Here is a 23,861-nt window from a genome sequence, read left to right on the forward strand (position 1 = left end):
GTTGAGTACTGTGGCCTGCAGTACAGGAAGAACATGGAGCTCTTGGAGCAGGTCTAGAGGAGGGCCACTAAGAGGATCAGAGGGCTGGAGCAGCTCTCCTGAGGGAACTGGGCTTGTTTAGCTTGGAGAAAAGCAAGCTCTGGGGAGACCTCATTGTTGCCTTCCAGTACTTGAAGGGAGCGTATAAACAGGAAGGGGAGTGGCTGTTTACAAGGGTGAATAGTGATAGGACAAGGGGGAATGGTTTTAAACTGAGACAGGGAAATTTAAAGTTAGATACTAGGAGGAAGTTTTTCACTCAGAGAGTGGTAACACACTGGAACAGGTTGCCCAAGGAAGTTGTGGATGCCCCATCCCTGGAGGCACTCAAGACCAGGCTGGATGTGGCTCTGGGCAACCTGATCCGGTGGTTGGTGATCCTGCCCATAGCAGGGGGTTGAAACTCGGTGATCATTGTGGTCCTTTTCAACCCAGGCCATTCTATGATTCTGTGAGTCTATGATTCTATGATGCAGTTGTCCAGGAAGCACATCAAAGGGATCATTTTTTCCCGTTTTAATATTAAATAATTCTGTTTTGTGTTTGTTCTGTCACACAAATATGCATATATATATACATATGTATACATATATATATAAATATAATAGGTACTCATCACATTGCATATGCTTTCACCTTGAAAAGGAAGTGTTTGTGGTATCAGTAGGTCTGTCTTCAAGGCTGAGTTACTCAGACAGTTTTTGTTTAGATATTAGTCACGGTCATAAGCAGAGAAATTCCTTGTAAATTTTTGATTCAGTGATCATGAAGCACAGCAACAGCTTTCCCACCTTGTCTACTGCTACATATCATACACCTGAGGTATTTATTACATCATGGAGTTTATGGTCTCAGTACTCAAAGATGCATGCACCCAGAGTTTTTAAACTCAAATTATCAATTTGCAACATAAAAAAATGTAAAATCAGAAATTTAAACTAAATTTACAACAAATGCAAATAACTATGCTGAACCTTCTTTCCTAAGACAGCTGCAATTACGTATTTAGAAATTTTCCAATGGCAGAAATGAGATAGTTATTGTAACAGTATTCTGCTTTAAAGAAGCAATCTAAATAGAAAAAACTCAGAATATTTCAATGCTAGCTAGTTTGTTTTTTTATGCCATTTTTGGAGTCTGTACTAATGAGAAAGGTTATTCAACATAATTTAAACATGATAGTTTCCTTTGAGGTGTCTCCAGAATAGATTTATTGAAATTCGAAATTCTTGCTGGTTTTCTTTAGGGAAGTTTATGTTCACCAATTGGAATGAAATAATTATGAAAATCCTTCCCATATCTTTCCGTTCTTTCTTCAGGATGAATAAAAAGATCCTGTTCCCACTTCTTCAAGAACTCTATATTAACTGTAATGTAAATGAGATCAAAACAGGATTTTCAGACTATAAAGTTATACAGACCTTCCTATAAGCATGCAAGCAGAATTCAGTCATCTGAAAGAAACCTGAGAAACTGCAGAATCCTAAGATGAACCTTATTTTAAGTGGTTTTGCAAAGTTGAATTTTCACGCATAGAGAGTCTACCATCAAAGTAACAGTCTTTTAATAAATACTTATTGAGAATGTTAATGGGCCTCATTCTCATCTGACTTGAATGACCAGATTGGAAAAAAGCAAACAGGAAAACAGAGAGCCATCCATAGATAATCAAAACCTTAGATCAGGATTAACTTGGTCTGCTGAAGTCACGAGTTTTAAAGCAATGAAGACCAGTCAAGCACACGTGCCATGATGCCCACTGCCAACAGTTTTTAATGAGTTCAGCATGCTTTCTGAACTCATTTAAAATACCCCACCACTTGTCAGATAGAAGGTTTGTTATAAACCACAGCACTGTTGGGGTGTTACTGCTAATCTAGCATCTCACCTGTTCTCCTTACAGGGTTTCACAGACTATGACTTCAATGTACTGAATGTCCTGTCAGCTCGTTCCTGTAATTTGGTGGCACAGTCAAAACCAGGAGAAAAAAGAAAATGCAGTTATCTAATCAGACAACAGTACACATCTGTTAGCTCATGGCTCAGAATGTTTCTAGACAGGAATGCTGGCAGCAGTTTGCTAAAAACTAGTGCAGTTCTGCCAACACTGTACAAGTGGTGCATGAAATTTTAGTGTGAGGGCTGCTCAAAGTAAGCCTTTTGATTCAGGATTAGGAACAGGGAATGCTAAGCTGTGGGACACCCCTGCAGTGTGCTCCATGCTCAGAAACACACTTCAGTTAAATAGAGGCCTGGGTCAAGAAAACATGGCCTACATGATGTCATCTCTTACTGAGATGATCTTGAAATGACCTTGTTTCCCTCAGGCAAGGGTGACTATGTCTTTTCTCAGAGACACGCCATACCTATTTGTGTGTTCCTACTGCCAAGCTAGCTGGGCTGTGCCCAATTTCTATGTGGACCGAAAGAAAAAACAGCAATGAAAGCCTTACAGTTTCAAGACACGTCTCCTCTTGAAGCTTCTTCCAAAAATAAAATCTCAGCCTGTTAAAAGAAAGGCCTTATAACAACAGTGTCGTTAATTCCACAAAACTTTATATTGTGATTTGAAGACCTCCCCTTGCATTGTCTCCACCTGATCAGCAAAATTGCTGTAAGTAGGGTGTGAAAAATAGAAAAATACTGCTCTGGAGATCAAATCCAAGAATCACATTCTATTTCCCAATTCAAAGTGAATCCCAAAATAATTCTGTCTTTCTATGAAGAAGCTTGCCACAGATTTCTCTGCTAAAGCTGTTTTATTTTTACAGCCACGATGAAGATTTCCTATGGGTTGAAAGAGGAGATATTACAAAATGTTTACCAAAGAGTAGCTGTTTACAAAACTAGCATCTTTTTGTTTTGGGTAACTTAGCATCCATAAATGGCAAGAAAATTGTTCTGGTACTTCAAGTCCTTCTGCATTATTCATTAGGGAAGCTGAAGCTGAATAACTTTCTTTAGGACAAAGCTGTTGCTAAGCTTAAAGTTTGGGAGATCTAGAAATGCAGTTTTGCTTATCCTTCTCCCCAGGAAACTCTTCCACTCACACGATGTGAGGATATCGTGACTTGGCAAAATCATACTTTGTGCTACTTCCTGGATACTCGACACCAGGACAACTATGTGAAATGAAAAGAGGATTTATTAACCCTGACACTTCAGTAATGAATCAAGACGAAATCAAGAGGAGGCAAAGAGGGGATGAGAAAGGAGGGGTAAAACTGGTTCTTCAAGGCATCCTAAATATGGCATGACAAGGCTTTTCCCAAAATAAGCAAGAAAAAAACCCCATCATATCTATATATACATTATTACCTCGTATATGCATATACGAAAAGTGGAACTCCCCCTCTGATGAATCAATCTCCATTATGTCTTATTTTAGTGTAAGCCAGAATATTCAAGATGTCCATTGCTTTTTCAGTCACTCATCTGCAGACTGAATGCATACACAATTTTATCTGTTACAATTTCACTTTATGGAAACAAGGATGCCAGTTTTGGTTGCAAAAGGAAAACTATGTGTTCTGAAAGAGTGGAAAGGGCTGAGGTACAAAGCTGAAGTGCAGCTTTTGATAGTGGTTAGCTTTTGGTCACTGTGCTAACAAGTGATCATGAGAGCACACTCTCCTAACACAGAGACACTGGCAAGGGATGAAGGGTACACTCAGCTGGGGAGACGTACAAATAAAGTGAAAGGAAAAAAGAACTGGGAAACAAAGCTGCAACTGGGACATATTACAGAAGCTTAATGCATTCCTGCAAGATTATAAACAGTAGAACTCCTTGTTTCAGTGCATCAGTGCTTCAAGAAATTCCTAGGCATGTGTAAGAGTAGAAGTAACAGTTTGAAATTAAGCACAGTGCCACTTTATTGAAAGAAAGCACAGTAAACAGTGAGTTAATTTGGCCACATCGTATGGAAAAATTGCCAAAGTACTACTCCAGCACATTTTTCACAGCTCTGACTCTCCAAGGGTGTTCTACCTCCCTTCTAACTTACACTGCAACTCTGGGAAATGGCTTGTTGTTTCAAAAAGTCCCTTCCAAGGTTAGAGGCTCTTGGAAATGCATTTATGTTAGCTTTCTCAGTAGAAAAATCATGGGATGAGTGAGCACAAAGACTACTTGTTGATCCTCAAATATGGTTCCTCTGTGGCTGTGTAGAGACAGGCTGAAGGCTGCTAGGAAGAAAACATGCACAACTTCTCCCTGTGTTAGTGTGCTTCTGCACATAAAAGTATGAGATTTATTTTCAGTATTGTCCATGTGGGACTGGACTAGTCTGTGAGCAATAACTTTGGTGACTGGGGAAGTCATGTTCATAATACTACAGAAGTACATTTTTTCCCGAGGCTTACATACGTGATCACAGTCTTTAAAAAACAGTTACTTGAAAACTGTCTGATTTCTATAATATTTTGATATATTTATTTTTTCTCATTCCTTGATTCTCTGCAATGCCTCCTGCCTATAATTTTACCACGAAGTTTGTGAGAACCAGCTTCTGAGATTTTGATGGGAGATTAAATTCATATTTTTCAATCGTATATTTTCCAGTATAATTGTGGTTTTTAATACAAATTCTTTCATGCAGCTAACTCATATTTTCATTTTTGTACATCATATATGTTAACAAGGTCTCCATATTTGAGGATAGTAACTTATTTATTTTTGAGATCAGTTCTGGTCAGTTCATTTATTTATTGTTGGTAGAATGATTTTATAATTATCTGTCTTACAATAGATGTACAACTAATTATTTGGCTTTAATAAATACAGAAGATGTATAAAGTTCTTTGACAATGAATATTACAATTACTGTTACAGTTTGAATGAAAATACTGAGAAATGAGCAGAACAAGAAATAAAAAATCAAAGCTGAACAGTAACTTTGAATACTGTGTTAATTTATCTCTGTTATAGCCACTGAGCACAGTGCAGTTTTCCACATACTGTGATTTTTATATTCCTTGACATACAAGCTGCCTACAATATGTTCCCATTTGTCATTAAGTATCCACATTTTCCTAATATGTTATTGTATTCAGAGTGCCTGTATTGTCAATTGTATAAATTAGGTGACTGTCCCAGGAGTACAGTATGCACTTATTTTGGTAAGTATGTTTTGCACTCAGTACTGGACATCGTGCACTTTGGCTCAATGTCTGCAAATCATGGGCATTTCATAAAAACACTGTTTGTTAAATAATCCATTCATATGCATTTGTTTTATTAATTGTGACTATTAGGAAAAAAAATATTCTCAGAAAGAGTGGTGATGCATAGGAACAGGCTGCCTAGGGAGATGGTGAAGTGTTCCTGGAGGTGTTCAAGAACTGGGAGATGTGTCACTGAGGGACATGATTAGTAGACACGTGGGATGGCTTCGGATTGAGCTGGATAATCTTGGATGTCTTTTCCAACCTTAATGATTCTTTAAATGATTACTGGTGCTATGGATCTAGTAGAAAGTAGATATAACCAATTCAGAAGAATATTAAAAAATGTATTTTGTCTTTTAGAGCCACAATGACCAAGAAAATATGTAAGTTTAAGAATTCATACTGACAACACTGAAAGACCAGTAGTGGAAGAAAAATAGTTCTCTGTCACATCCAGTCCAGCTGGGAGAGATACACTAGCATAGCTTAAAAGCAGATTTAAACTGTCATCTTCAATGACCCCACAACTGGAATTTGTGTATTTGGCCCCCCATGACTCTATACATACAAGTGCTGATGGCACTAATGAGTGGGGAAAAAGAGTTGTTTGTGAAGAACTGCTTCTAAACAGAATGCTTTTCAAACTTTTCCACACAGCATCAGCTTTTTTTTTAATGATAATATTTTTATCTTCCACTAATCCACTTAAGGCAAGACATAACATTCTTGTTCTGTTATTTTACTGGAATACTTATTTGTTCTAATTTATTTTGATGTCTCCACACCACTTCTTTAATCCAATTTCAGTTTGAACAGCAGTACAGTAACTGGTTTACAGTCATGAAGTGGCTTGTGCCAAATTAGAAAAAACACATTGTTGCTATTTTAGTGAAGCTGAACTTGTTAGAGAAATTACAGGGGTAATACTATGGCAAAATCTGCCACTAAACCGTCATTCTTCTAAGTTCAGTACTTACACACTTTATATGGGCATACAAGGTCCAAAAACCGTTTAAAAACCTCAGTGGAAAAGAGCCAAGAGAAAATAAACGAATAACATCAAAGTCCCTGAAGAGGGATTCTGTATTTCCACGTGTCCTTTATAGGAAATTTATTTTGCAAGGTTTTGAAGCTTACCACAAATGAGGGATAAAAAATATTTTGAAGTAGCAGCACTACAGAAGTGGCAGTTATCCCTGTTCACACTGTAATATGGCCACAGTATGGCAATCCCACAGTGTTTCTGGTTTTTTTTTTTTTTTTTTTTTTTTTTTCCAAAAGTTGAGTCATACTAGTATAAACAGAGCAGGGGACTTTATCATATAGTTTCTTTGGAGACTAGAGATTGCCTTAAAATTCTGTAGCAAAGTATGGGTTAGAATTGGAAAAATCTAGTCATATTTTTTGCATGAATATCCTCCTCACAGAATTGAGAAACTGTAATCTCCAAGATAAGTGAATAAGTGACCCAAATGGATATGAAGCAGAAAGAGCAACACAGACACATGAAGGAATTTGAAAAGGAAGAAGTTTACATTTGATATAACAGCAAAGGAAAGTAGAGAAATGGTTAAAGTGACAGGCAGATAAAATGATTTATATCTATAAGTGAAATCCATATTCCTTAAAACTGAAAAAAAAAAACCCCAACAAAAAATCTGGCACAATATGGTTGAAGATGTTTCCAGGATTTCACAGAGAAAGAATACTTAGTTTTGTCTTCCACACGTAAAGCTCTGGTTGTGGCTAGAACCGAAGATTGCACAATGATATGCCAAAGTGAAAGGCTAAGTAATAATATTTTCCACAAGTTAAAAAAGGAACTTCATTAGAGAATTTGTGTGCTTTAACAATGACAGCTAGATATTAGAGTAGACAGCTAGATATCATTAAGTGTTGAAGACAGAAGCTAAGGTGAGTTTGCAAGGAAACAACTGAACCTCAGGTAAAAAATATATTTCTGTGACATATTCTGTGAAGATGCTACTTGAATTTGGTTTTGTGGAGATTTGGTTTTGTGGAAATTACCAAAGAGGAGAAGAGGAAGTGATGAATGACAAGAGAGGGCAGAAATCAAAGGAATAGGAAGGAAGAGGAAAGTAATAAGAAGGATATAAGGAGAAAGAAGCATGTTACAACGGCAACTAAGTAAGAAATAAGCATGAAATCCAAGAAGAGGAGCTAGGAAAAAAAGTACTGTGGATTTCAAAAGCAGTTGGCTTGTTAGGAGTTGACAAAAGAAAGTGATCTGAGCTTTTTTCTATTAGGGACTTTAGGCAGAATGAATTTGATACACTACGAGGCTAGGAAGTATCCAGGATTGGAGAACTTCAAACACTGACATTGAAGTGGAAGTCAAAAAGATAAAAGATGGAGGTTGATGAGTTAAGTAGATTTAAAGGTGACATTTTTAAGATGTAAGGGAGTAATAGATTATCATGATGCAGTGGGAGGAGAGTGAACCATTAAGGGGAAGAACACAGGACTGTTAGGAAGAATCTGATATTGTACCTTTCTTGCCATTTAATAGGAAATTATATTGTTCTGTTGGGAAATATATCACAAATAAACCATAAAAAAGACACCTTAAAATAGATATATGTTTAGTGATAAATTCTATGTAGAAAAAGATCATTGTTTCTTTATTCAGCTGCCTATGAGTAACATAAGTTGATTCCCACTATTTTTCATGTTCTCTTTTACCATGATCTTTCCCTTAAATTGTCACCAAGTGTTATACACCTTATTTTCCCGAAAAATCCAGCTGCATATGTGCAGTGTTAAATGATGATATCTTCTGCCTAACATGTAAATATATAGGTTATGACTCTGATTCAATGGGAACTGCAAATGTTGACTATTTAGCATCTCTAAAAATGAAATCTTTCAATTGCTTGAATGTGGATTTAATTTTCTAACTGTGGAAAGTAATGTTTTCAAATAAGAAGTGTCAAGGTATCTTCCAAAACAGAATCTAGGAAATTAAAGCAAAGATGAGATGAAATTTAGATCTTTGAGTTCAATTAGGGCAATTATTTCCCTATAGATCTCAGGTAGGAATCTGATGCACCACTTAAGTGACTAAGTTTTAAATGTACTTGGATAGTTTTACTGCATCTGCTCGTAAGCTGAGTATTTAGATAGATATTTTCTGCATGTACATGATTTGATATTCACAAATCTGATGAAGATCAGAGACAGGAGTGGGTTCAGCATTTGTGTATGTTTTCTTACGGAAGTAGGGTCAAAAATAAAAGAGAAATGGTGGTACTGCTTCTGCTACTACTTGTTCTGCTAAAAATAAAAGCAATATAAATAGCTATAGGCTCTGATCTTTGCTCCTTGTATTTTTAAGGCAGTTCAGACAGACACTGAACAAAGCCAAAAATGATCCAGAGCACTGGGATTCCCTGATCCCAGCAGCATGTTCAACCACAGAACTCCTTCGTTTGCTTTTCTTCTTGTCCCATGACTGTTAGTCCTGGATGTTCTTGGCTGCATTTGAAGAGAACAGTTGGTGTTTCCTTTCATTACTGAAATATTACATAGCTTTGCTGTTTCACTGCATTTAAAAACATTTAAAACAACATTCCTTCCTTCTTTTCTTCTCTTTTAAAAACCTAAATTTACATGTGTTTTGCAGTAGGATATTCAGAGAAGATGCTGAGTATCTTTGGAAATCTGAAAATATTAGGAATCTCGAAATTCACAATAGAAATAGACTTTAGTTAATGTTTCGTTTAACATATTGCTTCCAATTTTCCCTGGACTAATAAGATATGTCACCCAAATGTTTACAAGACACAAGTAATTATGCAGCAATTTAAAAAAATAGGAACATTTATTCCCCTCTGAAAGCTTAACAAAATGGAAACTCAGATGTGACTCCTCCGTGTAAGTACAGGATCTTTAAGGCTGAATCTTTTCAGCTAAATAAGATCGATTTATTCTGACCAAAAATGAGTTGTTTTTTACTTTTGAATCACAAGAACTTGTTCATAGACTTTTTTTTTGTTAGCAAATAATTATTATCTGTCTCAGTTGTTTACATTCTTATGTGGCCTGTTTTGTCAAAAGATATACAACACTTGCCAAATATACTTCCTGGAATTTCATAATTCCACTTTGATTTGTTTCCTCTCATACATCTAAGCATTTCTTTTCAATTAAAAAAAAAAAACAAAACAACAATACCAAAAACATAACACCAAACTCACACAAAAAGCAAAGAGATGAGCCAGGATGGGCTTGTTGACATCAAAATCTACATGTTTTTGAGTACCACGAAACTGAAACGACGTAAGATTAGGAGGAGTCAGTTACATTATTGACTGATATATTTAGACAGAAGTAAAGAAAATGTGTTTCTAATGCATTTTGTAGACTTCATCTATGGGATTCATTACTACAGGAAATAGTCACAGTTAAATATTATGGCTAAACTTTCAAAAAAAGGATGCACGTAAGTATTGTCTAATAATAACATCTGTTGTGATGAATGCTAAAATAAGAGAACTTTAATACACTGATCTCATAAAAACATTGTAAAGAAGGTTTCACAGCCTTAGAGGGGTACAGTTTTGTTTTACTCACTCTCTTGATAAAGACCTCTGTCTGGTCTTATAGGAAGGACAAAGAAACACAGGATAACTGAGGATATGTTACCTTTCAGAGTAATGTAGTTTTCTCAATTCATCTTCTTCCTCTACATCAGAACTTACATCTGTACAAAAGTATAAAATGATAAGTTATTGTCCCTATGGACAAAATTATAAAAGGAGGCAGTGAAAGAAATAGTAGTCCACAATATTCCTTTCTTGAAATTTCCACATTCCTCCACCATTTGTATGATGTCCCACTGAATTTGTTAAGTGCAATATTCTCTACAGCTAAAGTCCTGGAGATTTTGGGAAGAGGCTGATTCTGTTGTTTCTAAGCTTTGTGGATGGCTGCCTCCATTTGACCTCCTGCTATTTGCACTCTAAAACGTATCTCTAATGCTCCCATTGTATGTGCTCTCCAGAGTCTGTAGGAGTGTCTCTGGGACAAGTTCCCAAAAACATCACGGCTGTAATTTTGTTGGACCATCAGCTAAATTTCCATGTTGAAAGTCTGGGAAAGGTAAAGAGATAGCATGGCCTGATTTCTACCACAGCTCTATGTGATCCCAGCCTTTTCCATTAAACAATCCCAGCTGGAAACAGTGACTCCGAGTTGCCATTAATAGGGTCATTGAAGGATGTAGGCAAAAATGAAAGGAAGTTATAGCTGAGAACACTATCATCCAAGGAAGCTTAATATGCAACATGGTTGAAGCAACAGAAAATAACTTCAGTGACATTATTCCTACAAAATTGGCTTTTCAGTTGTACCTTGATCTAAATTGACTGTACTTACTTTTTTTATATATGCAGCAGAAAGTCTTTAAGGTTTAAAACCTCTTTAATGTGTTTGATTTGTTGTAAACATAGCCTACCCCAAGATTTGTATCTCACATTTTAATCCCTGAACACTGGGAAAGTCTTTGTTACATATACTAGTTTACTGTTTGTTTAAACAGAAAGATGTACAAAAATTTGACATGAAAATTATCCTACAAATCCCTTATTATTAGTAAACCCTTGCTATGTTTTTTCTAGTACGTATTTTCTGTAATTTTTCACGTTCTGCTTTCTACATCATTCTGTAAAATCAAAATGCAGAGTGGTAATTTTTGTGACTACTTTTTCTGTTACAAAAATTTCTATATCTATGAAGTGTAAAGATTAGGTGATATTTATAAAGTGGCATTCTTCCAAAGAAACTTGTGGAAAAGCAATGTAACTCTAAAACTACTTGCTAAGGTTTTTACTTTTTCCTTTCTTGTGAAAATATTTAATGTAGAAATAAGGGTAAATTTCTTGCTAGCAACTGAATTTGAATTCTCTGAGATCATGAAACCGAGGAAGGGTTGTTGAGCTAGGGACAGAGCCTGGTTCTACAGTAACTGTGTGAGTTTTTGATCATTTCTCCATGGGTCTTTTTCTCACAAAAGTAATCTTTCACATTACATTAGGGCTTGCATGAGGTTGTATTAATCTGGTCAGAATTATTCTAACTGAAATATAAATTGCTCTTCAAATCCATTTTCAGATAAGGGAAATGCTTAGAGGTCTCCTATTTAGCCAGTGGTAGAGCTAGGAAAAAGCATCTTGGTTTGATTCAACTTTTTTTTTTTTTTTTTGTTTTCTAGTAGTCTGAGGGAAGACAGCCAAAGCTAGTCCAGAAGATCAAAAAACACATTCACTCAACTGGAACATAAGACCCTAGATCAGACATGTCTAACCTTTGGCTTGCATTCACAGCCTGCATGTAGCCCAGCCCAGCCCAGCCCAGGTTGCATACTCATTACTCAGCAACAACCAATCATCAGTGCACTATTATTGTTGTCTGAGCTGAAATCAGGGCGCAGGGAGGGTGCTGTGCTGTGATAGCTCAAGCTATAGCAAATAATGTTATGCATTTTGATATATTGGCTAAACACAATCCTGTGAACATCAGAAAGTATGCAACCGTGTTTTCTGTTTTGATAAAGAAATATGAGAATAGGAAACATTTCAAGATTGCCGAAAAAATCATTACTTTTTTTGGTATATTTGTGACTCTATTTTCAGTCAACATTTATACATTATCTGCCAGTTTTCAAATGGAATGTATAAAATTGCAATCAGGCATGGAATTCAAAGTAGAATCTGTTAATGTCTCTTTGCTAAACTTAGATAAGACCTATCTCACCAGAGAAAAATATCTCAGTTAACTTCTGATTGTTAGTTCAAACAATTCTTGTGAGTGTCTGTTGTTTTCACACTTCTCAACTCCAGTGTAAATACAGATATGAAAACGAACTTTTCAGGCCTCATTTTGTCTGGCTAAGCAAAACTCATCTGAACTCTTTACACGGGTGGACTTTCCAACTTTTGGAACATCCCAGGAGCATTTCCTGAGTCATGTTTATTTTCTCCATTCTTGAGCGTGTCTTGGCCACAACCAAGCAGTTTTACCACTTCTTCACAGAATGTTAGCAAACTCCTAATTCACTCTAGAGATTCATTACTCTTTTTGACAACTTTAATCAGTGTTTAGTGCCAGGTTTTTCTTTTCTGTCTGTTCTATCACCATAGATATAAGTGGTGCACATTCTGACAGAGTGAGAATTGGGTAAGATCGTCACAAAAACTGTGGAAGGAGTATACGGTGATGTAAGGAATTACTTTCCCAACTTTTTATGTATATTACATGTGTTAAATGAAACTCTGAATTGTTCCATTTATAAAAGAAAATCGGGAGGCTTAACTCAGTGAAAGCAACTACAACAAGATATTTCTTTCTAGAATTATAATTGTTAGTCTGGTAATAAGTGTATTTATGCCTTTCCTCAAAATTCCTTTTAATGAGTGGTATCTGCAACTCCAGGAAATATTTTAATCCATTTCATATTTCATAGTTAAATTCTGATTTAATACATTTTGTTGAAATGGTACAGCACTTAATTTTTTATGCTACCATAACAGCATTCTGAGAAACTTGTTCTATTTAGGTAACTGTGGTAAACCTGGATTTTCTTCTGTTGCTCTGCTTCTTATTCAGAGGATGTTGAGGAAGATCACACATGGTGGAAAACTTTTGATACTTCCTTGGCTTCTTTATTTTTTTCAAAAAGTAAAAGACCAAAGCTCCAATGGCTTTCTAGGTTTCAGCCTGCAATATTCTTTTTTTAATGAAGATTTTAAAAATTAAGCAAGTACATGGTTTTCTCAATTGTCTTATGCAAACTCTAACAGTGAACATTCCCTTAAATTTGTAATATGTTTGATTCACCAAACTCACTAGAAAGGCAGCAGTATTGGCATCCTCACATAGCTCAAGAACAATGTATACTCAACAGTAAATCATAATGTTAATTATCTGGACCTTACAATTATTTCTTTTGACAAAAAAATTGACTTCTATTCGTGCTGATCTTCAAGTGTCTTTTTGTCACAGAAATCAATATTACTTATGCGGAAGCATCTCTCTGACTTAAATAAAAGCCTCAGCTATTTCTACTATTGTTAAGCTTGTATTTGTAAGCAAAAATTGATATTCTGTCACACAAAAACTCAATTGCTGAAATACTGGTTTCGTTTCTTGTTCAGGATACTCACAAATATTCCTTGTTCACCAGATTTATGGGCATTATCTTCTAACAGATGAGCTTTTGTGTAGATAAAGCCACTGTGATTTATCTTGTTCTATAATCTTGCTAAGACCTAAACATAGAGATTTTATTAACTTTCAAATGTACAACAGATTAAAAAATTTGGCAGTGACCGTAAAACTGATAAAGCATCAAAAAATGTCATTTTACACCATAAAAATGTGTCAGAGAGCAAAAGTGCCTTTTTAAACTTGTATACTTTGTCACACATAAGTGATTTTCCTGAACTTGTCATTTTTATGACTATGCCTTTTGGTGAACTTTGTAGGGCAAGGGAATAAATTTAACCAAAATATAGATAGATAAACTGATGAACGTATTCCTGATATTTTTCTTCAAGTGGATGCTGTGTGTTTTCTCTTATTAGTCATACCCGTTGTTTTTTTTTAAATAGGTACTCTGTCCTTGTACCTGAGGAAGTCAGTCCAATCAAAGTCACTCCATTTGACCCCAGCAGTTTTCAATGGATTTTGCATCACTGATGTTTATCTGATCCAAGAAGGACAATTTGATATTCAAAACTTTACAGCCAAAAGCGTAAGGATTCTCTCAATTTTAGGCTATCTTTTCCATGGGAAACACACAACATAAATTTTATCCTAGTAGGACTTAACTTCCCCTGAGATTGCATGTCAGAGAATTCTCTCTGCTTATGAACAGATTCTGCTCACTTGCAACTGTTGTTTTTTTGTGGTTTTTTTTTTTTTTTTTAATATGTTTCAATTTTTTAGTTTCATTATTGATGAACCTTGTTACAGAGATAGTACTACTGCTACCTGCATGCAATAATATGAGTTCCTGGAGAAAGATATGTTAGAACTTTCTAAATGTTAAGAATCAATCCCTTAGTTGTACCAAACTGAACTGTACAAATGAAAACTGTACAAACGAAACTTTGAAAATGTGGTGACTAAGGTTGGGTATTCAGACAGCACGTGATGCACACAGAAATGCAATTTCATTTGTTTGGGCTGCCTTCCCAGACTGCCTTCTGTTTCTCAAAATTTAAGTTGCAGCCTTTTTACTGCTCAACATGACATATTTTTTTGGTCTATTTCACCTATGAAGATTTTGCAGACCTTATTCCTTTCTTTTCTTTCCTGATTTGTTTTCCTAGACCTCAGAGGTGCAGTGGTGGACGGGTGGAAGGGCGATGGATGTCATCTACCCGGACTTCTGCAAAGCCTTTGACATGGTCCCTCTCCACATCCTTCTCTCTAAATTGAAGAGGTATGGATTTGAAGAATGGACTGTTCGATGGATTAGGAATTGGCTGGTTAGATGCAGACAAAGGATTGTGCAATGGTTCTGTCTCGAGGTGGAGGCTGGTCACAAGTGGTTTCCCTCAGGAATTAGTCTTGGGACCGATGCTTTTCAAAATTTTCATCAATGACATAGATGATGGCATCAAGGGCACCCTCAGCAAGTCTGGGGATGACACCAAGCTGAGCGGTGCTGTTGATACATTGGAAGGAAGGGAAACCATCCAGAGGGACCTGGACATGCTGGAGAAGTGGGCCCATGAAAACCTAATGAGGTTCAATAAAGCCAAATGCAGGGTCTGCACTTGGGTCGGGGCAATCCCAGGTATTTATACAAACTGAGGGAAGCTCTCCTTGAGAGCAGCCCTGCAGAGAAGGACTTGGGGGTCCTGGTAGATGAGAAGCTAGACATGAGCCAGCAGAGTGTTCTTGCAGCCTGTAAGGCCAACTATAATTACATCTTGGGCTGCATTAAAAAAGGGGTGGCCAGCATAGAGAGGGAGGTGATTGTCCTCCTCTACTCAGCTCTTGTGAGGCCCCAGCTGGAGTACTGTGGCCTCCAGTACAGGAACGACATGGAGCTCTTGGAGCAGGTCTAGAGGAGGGCCACTAAGAGGATCAGAGGGCTGGAGCAGCTCTCCTGTGAGGAACAGCTGAGGGAAGTGGGCTTTTTTAGCTTGGAGAAGAGCAAGCTCTGGAGTGACCTCATTGTTGCCTTCCAATACTTGAAAACAGGATATAAACAGCATATAAACAGGAAGGGGAGTGGCTGTTTACGAGGGTGGATAGTGATAGGACAAGGGGGAATGGTTTTAAACTGAGAGAGAAATTTAAGGCTAGATACTAGGAGGAAGTTTTTCACTCAGGTGGTGGTGACACACTGGAACAGGTTGCCCAAGGAGGTTGTGGATGCCCCATCCCTGGAGGCACTCAAGACCAGGCTGGATGTGGCTCTGGGCAGCCTGGTCTGGTGGTTGGTGCCCCTGCCCATAGCAGGGGGTTGAAACTAGATGATCATTGTGGTCCTTTTCAACCCAGGCCATTCCATGACTCTATGATTCAATATATACACAAATTCAATATTAAAAAATAAAGTAGTCCTCATCAGTCTGAAATGGGGTAACTGACTCATATCATCTGCCTAGCCATAAAATTATGCTGTAAATGTCAGAGGTAGTCCTCTGCTGTGGGCAGGGTTGACAACCACTAGGCTAGGCTGTCTAGAATCACATCCATCTTGGTCTCAAATGCCTCCAGGCACAAGACATCCACAAACACTCTATTCAAACACATTTTCTTTCTCTCTTATTCTGAAAAAGCAGACAGCAATGTAAGTCAGAGTAGGTCAAGAAAAGCTGAAGAAAATCCCGTATTTGAAACACCTATCTTACAAAATCCAATTTTCCTTTCAGAATTTTTTAAGCATCCATCAAAACAGGAGGATTTTTCCCCTGTTGTTTGTTTTCAATTTGCTGTTGAAATAAGACTTTTTAAAATCAACCAACACTCAGACGTAGAAATTTAATCTGATGAAAAGAAAAAAAAAGCTACCTGCATCATTAAATGGTAGTATCAAATCTAAAAAAAAATTCACTGTGTAAAATGTTTGCTATACATGAAAGGATGTGTAAATGTAAAGAAGTATAATTGCATTGTCAGTTATAGTGATCCTAGGTGCTACAAACACATCTGAGTGAATGATTTATTCCAAAAAATAGCATTTTGTACTATTATTTTCCACTTCTGAAATTGTTGGTTCGGTGGATTTCCAACAATTCATGACTTACGGTAGAGATCACTATGATTTAATGAATCTGCATGCATTCTTCCATGTGAAGATCCTAATGACATTGATTCCCCCAAAATAGAGAAGTACTCTCTTTGCTAAGTAAACTATTAACGCGCTGTTGATGCCTGGAAAACCAAAATCTTTCTAGGTTTGGAAAGGGTAAAGTAAACCTGCACTGGTGTGTGATCTCCATAGTTTGGATCTGAATTCTGTGTGCTATATTTTTTTGAGAGAGACAAGTGATAAATTAGAAAATAGTAGCCACTTCCCCCCCTTTATCAGACAGTTTTTCTTATTTTTCTAATTATTTGCTTTCTTCTTTTTAGATTTATCACCTCAGCTGCTGCACAGCTAGAGATATATAATGCTAGCACTACACTGATTTTCAGGCTTCTGAGGGGACTTGAGACATAATTCTCAGGCATTTGTTCAAAGGTACATTTATAATTTTGGAAAGCTTTTGAGGGCTCAGCCTCTAGACTTAATATCCCCTTAGGAAATGGAAATTCTTCTGCCATATGGAGATAGTTTCATCTTGTCTTCCTCCCCCTTCCCAGTGAACTGGTATAGTCCATTTAGCTTCAGAAAGCTGTCAGGGCCAGCTATAAATCTTAGACTCTACATGTGATTTTTGCCAAAGATCAGTAGAAGAGAAACTATGAAGCAGGTCACAAACATTTGCTAGGAGATATCAAAACATATCAATATGGAGCATATTCCATCCCAAGCATATGTCAAATCCCAGTAACTTTTGCAAAATACTATTCTTATTACCTATCTACTTTGCCATTGACACAGTCAGAAAAAGAAACTTTAAAAATCAACTGCCATCCACCATTTTCTAATTTTGCATTCTATCATAATATATCCAGGTTCCTGCTTGAGTTCTACTTAGCTGTAAGTGGTAACATAGTGTGGCAGGCAGTGTAAACACAGTCAGCACTATGCCTACAGGGCATAGCACGCACAAAGATGCTGAAAATAATTTGAAGTGGTGAAAGAGAAATTGCTATATTCAGAAACCAAATTTTACTCTTGTTTGAAGGATATGTTTGAGCAGGTTTAAGAGTCTTTGTAGAGATGGGTAGTTTTACTCTTCTTCAGGCAAGAAGTGTTATTTAAACGAGATGAAGATACAAGGAAAATTGTGCTTTGAAGAACACTAGGCTATCCCAAAAGACAGGGCAACCTCAGTAGAAGGCATAGAAACAGAAATGGAAGAAGAAAAGGAAGAAAAGAGATAGTCAAGTTATCCTGATGCATCCAAAATGCTGGGAGAGAATAATTAAAGACAAAAAGAAAATGAAGCCAAAACTATTCAACAGAAAAGATAGGAATGATGTCTTGACCCAGTAGATGGCAGTGAGGCTTTTGCTCTTGCATTCAGTCAGGACATAAGTTTACTTTTTATGTCAGAGTTGAGGAAAATCTCAGCTTCGACCTGAGAAGAAACAATGATAGGATTTAAACAGGAGTTGGTGGAAGACTGGAGCAGAATACAAAGGGAGAGGCTTAGTAAGTGTCCTATGAATCACATTAGACTTGTTGACAGTGACCAACTTCTTACGGAGCTGCTAAAAGAAATGCTGATTTGTGCATAAGACACAGAAAGCCAAAAATGTGGAGTGATTTTAGAAAACATGAATGATTTTCAGGCAGCAAGGAGATTGTAGAAGCAATGAAACAAAAGCAATGGGAAACTGCTGGAGAAAATGTTGCTGCAGCAAAAAAAAGAAGAGAAAATAAAAGACAGACTGAGCTAGAACATAAAGGAGGAATAGATGGATGTGGATGTGTACAAAGGAGAAAGGCACACTGGGGAGAGAAAAGCGGGAGAAGACATAAAAATATCACTGACAGTGTAAGTCAACCAGGACTAAGGAAGGATGTTGGCTTTCATTGCCAGGAAATGGCAGGAGACCGCTTGGGAGAGAGTTTGGTTTTTGCAGCACCATGTTTCAGATACAGTTAGGAGTCAGGAGGATGTAAACAGATAAATATGCAAGTTAGTCTAAAGGGATAACCACATACAGGATGGAGACTGAAAAACATTTGGTAAGTGGGTTTGGATAAAGGATGAAAGTGCAGTGGAAGAAAGGAAAAAGCCCAGATAAGAGCTTTGCAAAGGGTATTTCTACACTGAGAGATACAGAGGTGCTCCTGTGAAGGTCAAAGCTGACAGGAATGTGTGAAACCTACCAAAAGGAGATGAATTGCCTTCAGCTGGATACCATGCTGTCGCTTCTGGATCACCATTAATATAAGATGTAGGTAGTTCATCTTAGTGATACACTGTTTTTTTTCCATGACATTGTACTGATTTAGCTACAGGAAAGCATAGAGAAAGGCTTGTGGAGGAAGGATGTAATAAAGAAATTAAAACTGAAATACCTATGTGTTAGGTTATGTGGCTGAAGCCTAAACATATTAAGCAAAGACCCAGTGAAGAACAGAAGAATATAAATGGGCAGAGGGACCGCCTTAATCTATTCAGATCCAACACTTTGCTTTGACTTGGCCACTCTCCAGGAGAAAAACCACCAAGGGGAAGACAGGGAAAGGAATGCCATATGCACTGATGAGGGTCACTGCCTCCATAGGCATAGGGCTTACTGTGGGATGCAAGGTATAGAAAGCTGTGCAACTGAACAGTGCAATACGGGATATATAGGGGAAGGACCAAAGAAAAAGGGAGGGATCAAGATGGATACAGAGGAGATTCTGGCAACCCTGAGGCTATATCCCAGGGGTGGTATGAGTCCTGCAGGTCCTGCAGCCCATCAGGTTTATCTGCTTCTAGTTTATGTATAGGAATGCATTTATTTTCATACACATATGTATATTTATATTTGCATTTATTTTTATGTATTCTCTTTATCTGAATAAATGTTTGCTTGAATCCTGAATGCTTGTTTGAATGTCAGTTTACTTTTTAAAATTTATAAATATTGTCTTGATGTTACTCCTGGAAACTCTGTAATAGGAATTATCTTACTTTCTGTAGATGAGGAGATGTTGTCAGAGGACTAGTTTGTTCTCCTGGCATGTGTCCAAACAGCAGCAATTTAGTCAATGTTAAAAAAGCTGGTCTGAATAGAGGCTGATGATATACAATAGAGTTCTGAACTTCTTTTTGTTTTAGTAAAATCATATTTTCAACATCTGGAACAATTCTAAATTGTCAGTCAGAATATTGTAACATAATAAGTGTTTGAAGATCATAATATTGCCCCTTAACACTTTGATTAATTGATGACTGTCTTGAATCCACTTACGTCAGAGTGAGTGTAAATGAATTTAAGTGTAAAGAAAGGCACCAATTTGGCTTAAAAGTTGTGGTTCTTCAGTTGTATTTCCCCATGGAATTCTTAAAGAGCCTGGTAAGTGTCACTTTGTGTGGTATTAGAGAATGACATTTGAAGCATTTTTTATTTATCAGAGATTTGAGTGGATTAATACTTACATGATTGCAAGGATGTGTCAGTACTAAGCTAATGTTGCACCCTGCCAACATACTAGAATGGCTGAACTGAATGCTGTCAAAATTAATGGAGTTTTCTTTTGTATAAATTTTAACAGATTTTGAATGTATCCTCTTGTTTTATATTTGTTATAAACTAATACAACCTCCCTGAATTTGTGAAGATCTTCTTGAAAGATTGTATAGAACACACTTGAATCTAAAAGCAAGTAAAGCTGAAGAAGATCCTAAGAATACAGCCTTGCTTTCTGGCCAGCTATTCCTGAGTATGCCTCAGCCCTTAGAGCAAGATGTCATGAATGTCCATAGTGATAAAACTCCTAGTTTACATATTCTGTATTACTCAGATATACCTGGATGTTTATGGAGGTGAATTCAGGTGAGGATTTCTTTCATTCCTGCTTAATCTTTTTAAGGAATAATAGTAATGATAGCTACAGCTAAGGTAGGATAGAATATTTTGAATGCCCGATTTCAGTTGCTTAAAATATCACCACAATCATACACATGGAATTTTTCCATGTTTGTTCTTCATTTCATGTATTCACCTCTTAAAGAATTTTCTTTGGAAATTAAGATTTTATTTTATTTATTTATTTTTATTTCCAAATCTATGAAGAAGGTTGAGAGAGCACAGCCATTATTTTAATAAAGTTAAAGATTATTTTTGACTTTTCCAGGAGAAACTTTTGCTGCCGTGTGATTCTGTAGTAGAAACTGAAGCTTATATAATTTTTATTCCTAAGCTCTGAATTCTCATATTGGTTGTTAATAATCTAAAAATCAAAGGGTTTATAACTGGGGGGGAATCTTGGAATATTTTATTAAGGATATAAGAAAGTATTAGCCTGATATTTTCTAGAGGATGTACTGAAGCAAATGCCCCAAATCACTTCTAGAAGAGCCAAATTTTCTATCATCATAAGCACATGTTCAGTGGGAGAAAATAGTGACTTTACGGTTCCAGAAGAATTAGCCTGATATTTAGCTTAAATCAGGAAGATTCAAGCTAACTTTTAAATATATGTATAAGACATGTGACAATGTCAAAGAAAATGTCTCAGATATTGCAGTGATCTTGGGTAATATTAGTCCATAAAAACAGCAATAAAAAATTGAAACACCAGACAGTGACATACCAAAAGGCTCTGAAGCTTTATTAGCAAATCAAAAAGCTTTCTAAAATCTATGAGCTCTTCAAGCTTTGGAAATAAAAATTCTTTGGAAACTCCTTCAGAAGAATGCAGTAAATGTACTATTATAAAGGTACTCAATGTTCTACTATTGAAAGCCTAAATTCCAAAGAAGTAATTATTGAGACCTTTGTAGATCTTTTCAAGTTTCTTCATAATCTTTTCTATATTAATAATATGTTTTTCATATTTTAACTATGGAATATTGCATCTTACATCAATTTTGCATGAAGGAAAATGACTGTATTTTTATTATGTACTCATCAGTGCATATGTTGATGGTGGAATCCATGTATAATCTCTATTTATTGTAAGAAAAGCTGGCAGTGAGGAATCTGTTTGCTGATGATCAGCTACTCCGCAAGTGTAGCTTATGCTATAAGCCCTCTCATGACCCAAAAAACAGGTAGATAATGCTGAAGGGCACATATCTTCCAGTAGTCATTACTCACACAGCCGCAAAGCAACGGGAGTCTGACTTGCTATATAGTAAGGAAGCTGTGGAAGTGGGTTGTAAATATAGGTGATAACTTCAGGCAAGTTCAGTTTTCAAGCTGGCATGGAAAATGCAGCAAGATTTGTTGAAAAGGGTGTGTTTATATCCTAAAGAATGACTGAAAAAAAAAAAAAAATTTCCTTATTTATTTGTTTTTTTTCCTGAATTTTGCTTTCCAGCTTTTTCCGGAATGTTGAATCCAGTAAAATTCATGCATGCATATAATTTCTTGGGTCTGGAACAGATCCAGATAATTAACTTTTCAGTTAGCTCTCTGATCCAGCTCATCAGGTAGCTACTGGAAAGTAGGATCAGTACAAGAAAAGTAGCAGGAATGAGACCACTCCCCTCTGGAACCAGCTCCTGTTTATGTCGATTTGGAGAGATCACAGACCTATAGCCAGAGCAAGTCAAGGATGTTATTTCACTCAGTTTGTCAAAGGCAGAATGACAGATTAATGCAAACAGTTACAGTAACTTCTGTGTTGCTACACAAGCTCCTTAAGCTATTTGCTGTTGCTCTGAAATACCAAACGTAGTAACATTTAAATTCCATTCTAGTTTCAGAAAGGTAAGCAAAAGTTTTAGAAGGCAACCTATGCAGTTTTTAAATGTAAAGGAACACAAATTATTTTTCAGTTAAGACCATGATGTTGATTCTCAAGACCACCTAGTGGTCTTTGCTGCATGACTGAGATAGATGTTACTTCTAAGAAAACAGAGAGCCTTGGAGTCATTGAGGACAAAGCAGGAAGAAAATTGGTTTTAGCAAGGGTGAACAGGGCTATGATCTGCAGGGCCACTTATACTGCTGTTGATGCATGAGCAGGAAAGAAGTCAGACATGAGCCTGAGTTTGCAAAGTGGATAGCTAGAAAAGCAAAAACATATTTTTGTGCACAAAACACATTTGCTCTGGAAATCATTGAGAGACAGTAAATGTGGAGAATCTGCAGTGCCATTTTTCAACTGTTTATAAAATCTTGGAGTCTATTTAATGTCATTTCTGTTTGACTGTTTGGATTCAATGTGGCAACTTTTGAATGCCACATCCAGTCACTTCCAAGAGATGTTCTAAGCATCAGTGGGCAGAACCCTAAGGGTCTGGGTGGAAACCAAAACATTACATGATGAATAAGAAGGAGACACACAGAGCCCCTGCATCTGATTAGTAGAATGAGCAACTTTAATTGTCCGTAGATCAAAGGCTCACTCTCATAAAACTATTAACACATTCCAGCAAAACAATGTCCCTTGCTTTAGTTATTCTCCTTGGCTTTTACAATATAGCGTCAAAGAGGAGGACACATCGGGGAAAATACAATTATGAATGACATATGGGGTATGGTCTACTGGAGGGCTGAGAATTGGGAACACTGGGAAACTCTAAGCGGGATGTAGGTTCCAAGACAGTCCCAAGAAAAGGGAGTGAGGGAAAGAGCTTGATACTATGTAGGAGTGGAGCTGGGGAGCTGGGCACTGTGGAAATCAGGACATGGGAGGGTAACACTGTTATTGATATATGCATAGCTGCATTCTGGGAAACAGAATCCTTTGCCTGGAATAAGGAACGCATAGGAACAGGTTAAAGAAGTGTGACAGTGGATTATCAGATTAATCAAGCAATAGAAAGAATGCCTAAAATGAGTGAATAATGGTAAAATAAATCTTGAGTCAATAAGAACAATGAAATGGAGATGTGCCAGTAGTGCCACTGGATAATAGCAAGAACACTTCTACAATAGTAGGAACACTTCTACAAAAGCAGGAACTTCATAATGCAAGAAGAAAATATGACTTATCTGTGTTTCACACTGTCCCATTACTTGACCTTTAAGGTCTGAAATGAAATCCAGTTGGTATTTGACTGATATTAGTTCACACTGGAGTAAGACTTTGAAGATTAAGAACTTGATGCATTAAGTTGTTTAATGTTTCTAGCAAAGAAGATGTACTTTATTTTTCTGGGTCAGTTTCTGATTTAACATACAAATCACTGTATTTTTACTTCATTTCTGTTCTGGAAAACTTATTAGTACCAGAAGAACTAAACTACAGAGAAAAAGAGAACCACAAGAAAACATCCAGAATATATAAATGCCACTTCCAATAATACAAAACTAAACAATTTCCTTTAAAGATCCCAGTTTGTAAAACACTGAAATGAATTATGTCCTCTTGCATTAAGAGCTAAACGC

Source organism: Tetrao urogallus, assembly GCF_951394365.1.
Source record: "Tetrao urogallus genome assembly, chromosome: 2".
NCBI classification, from domain to species: Eukaryota; Metazoa; Chordata; class Aves; order Galliformes; family Phasianidae; genus Tetrao; species Tetrao urogallus.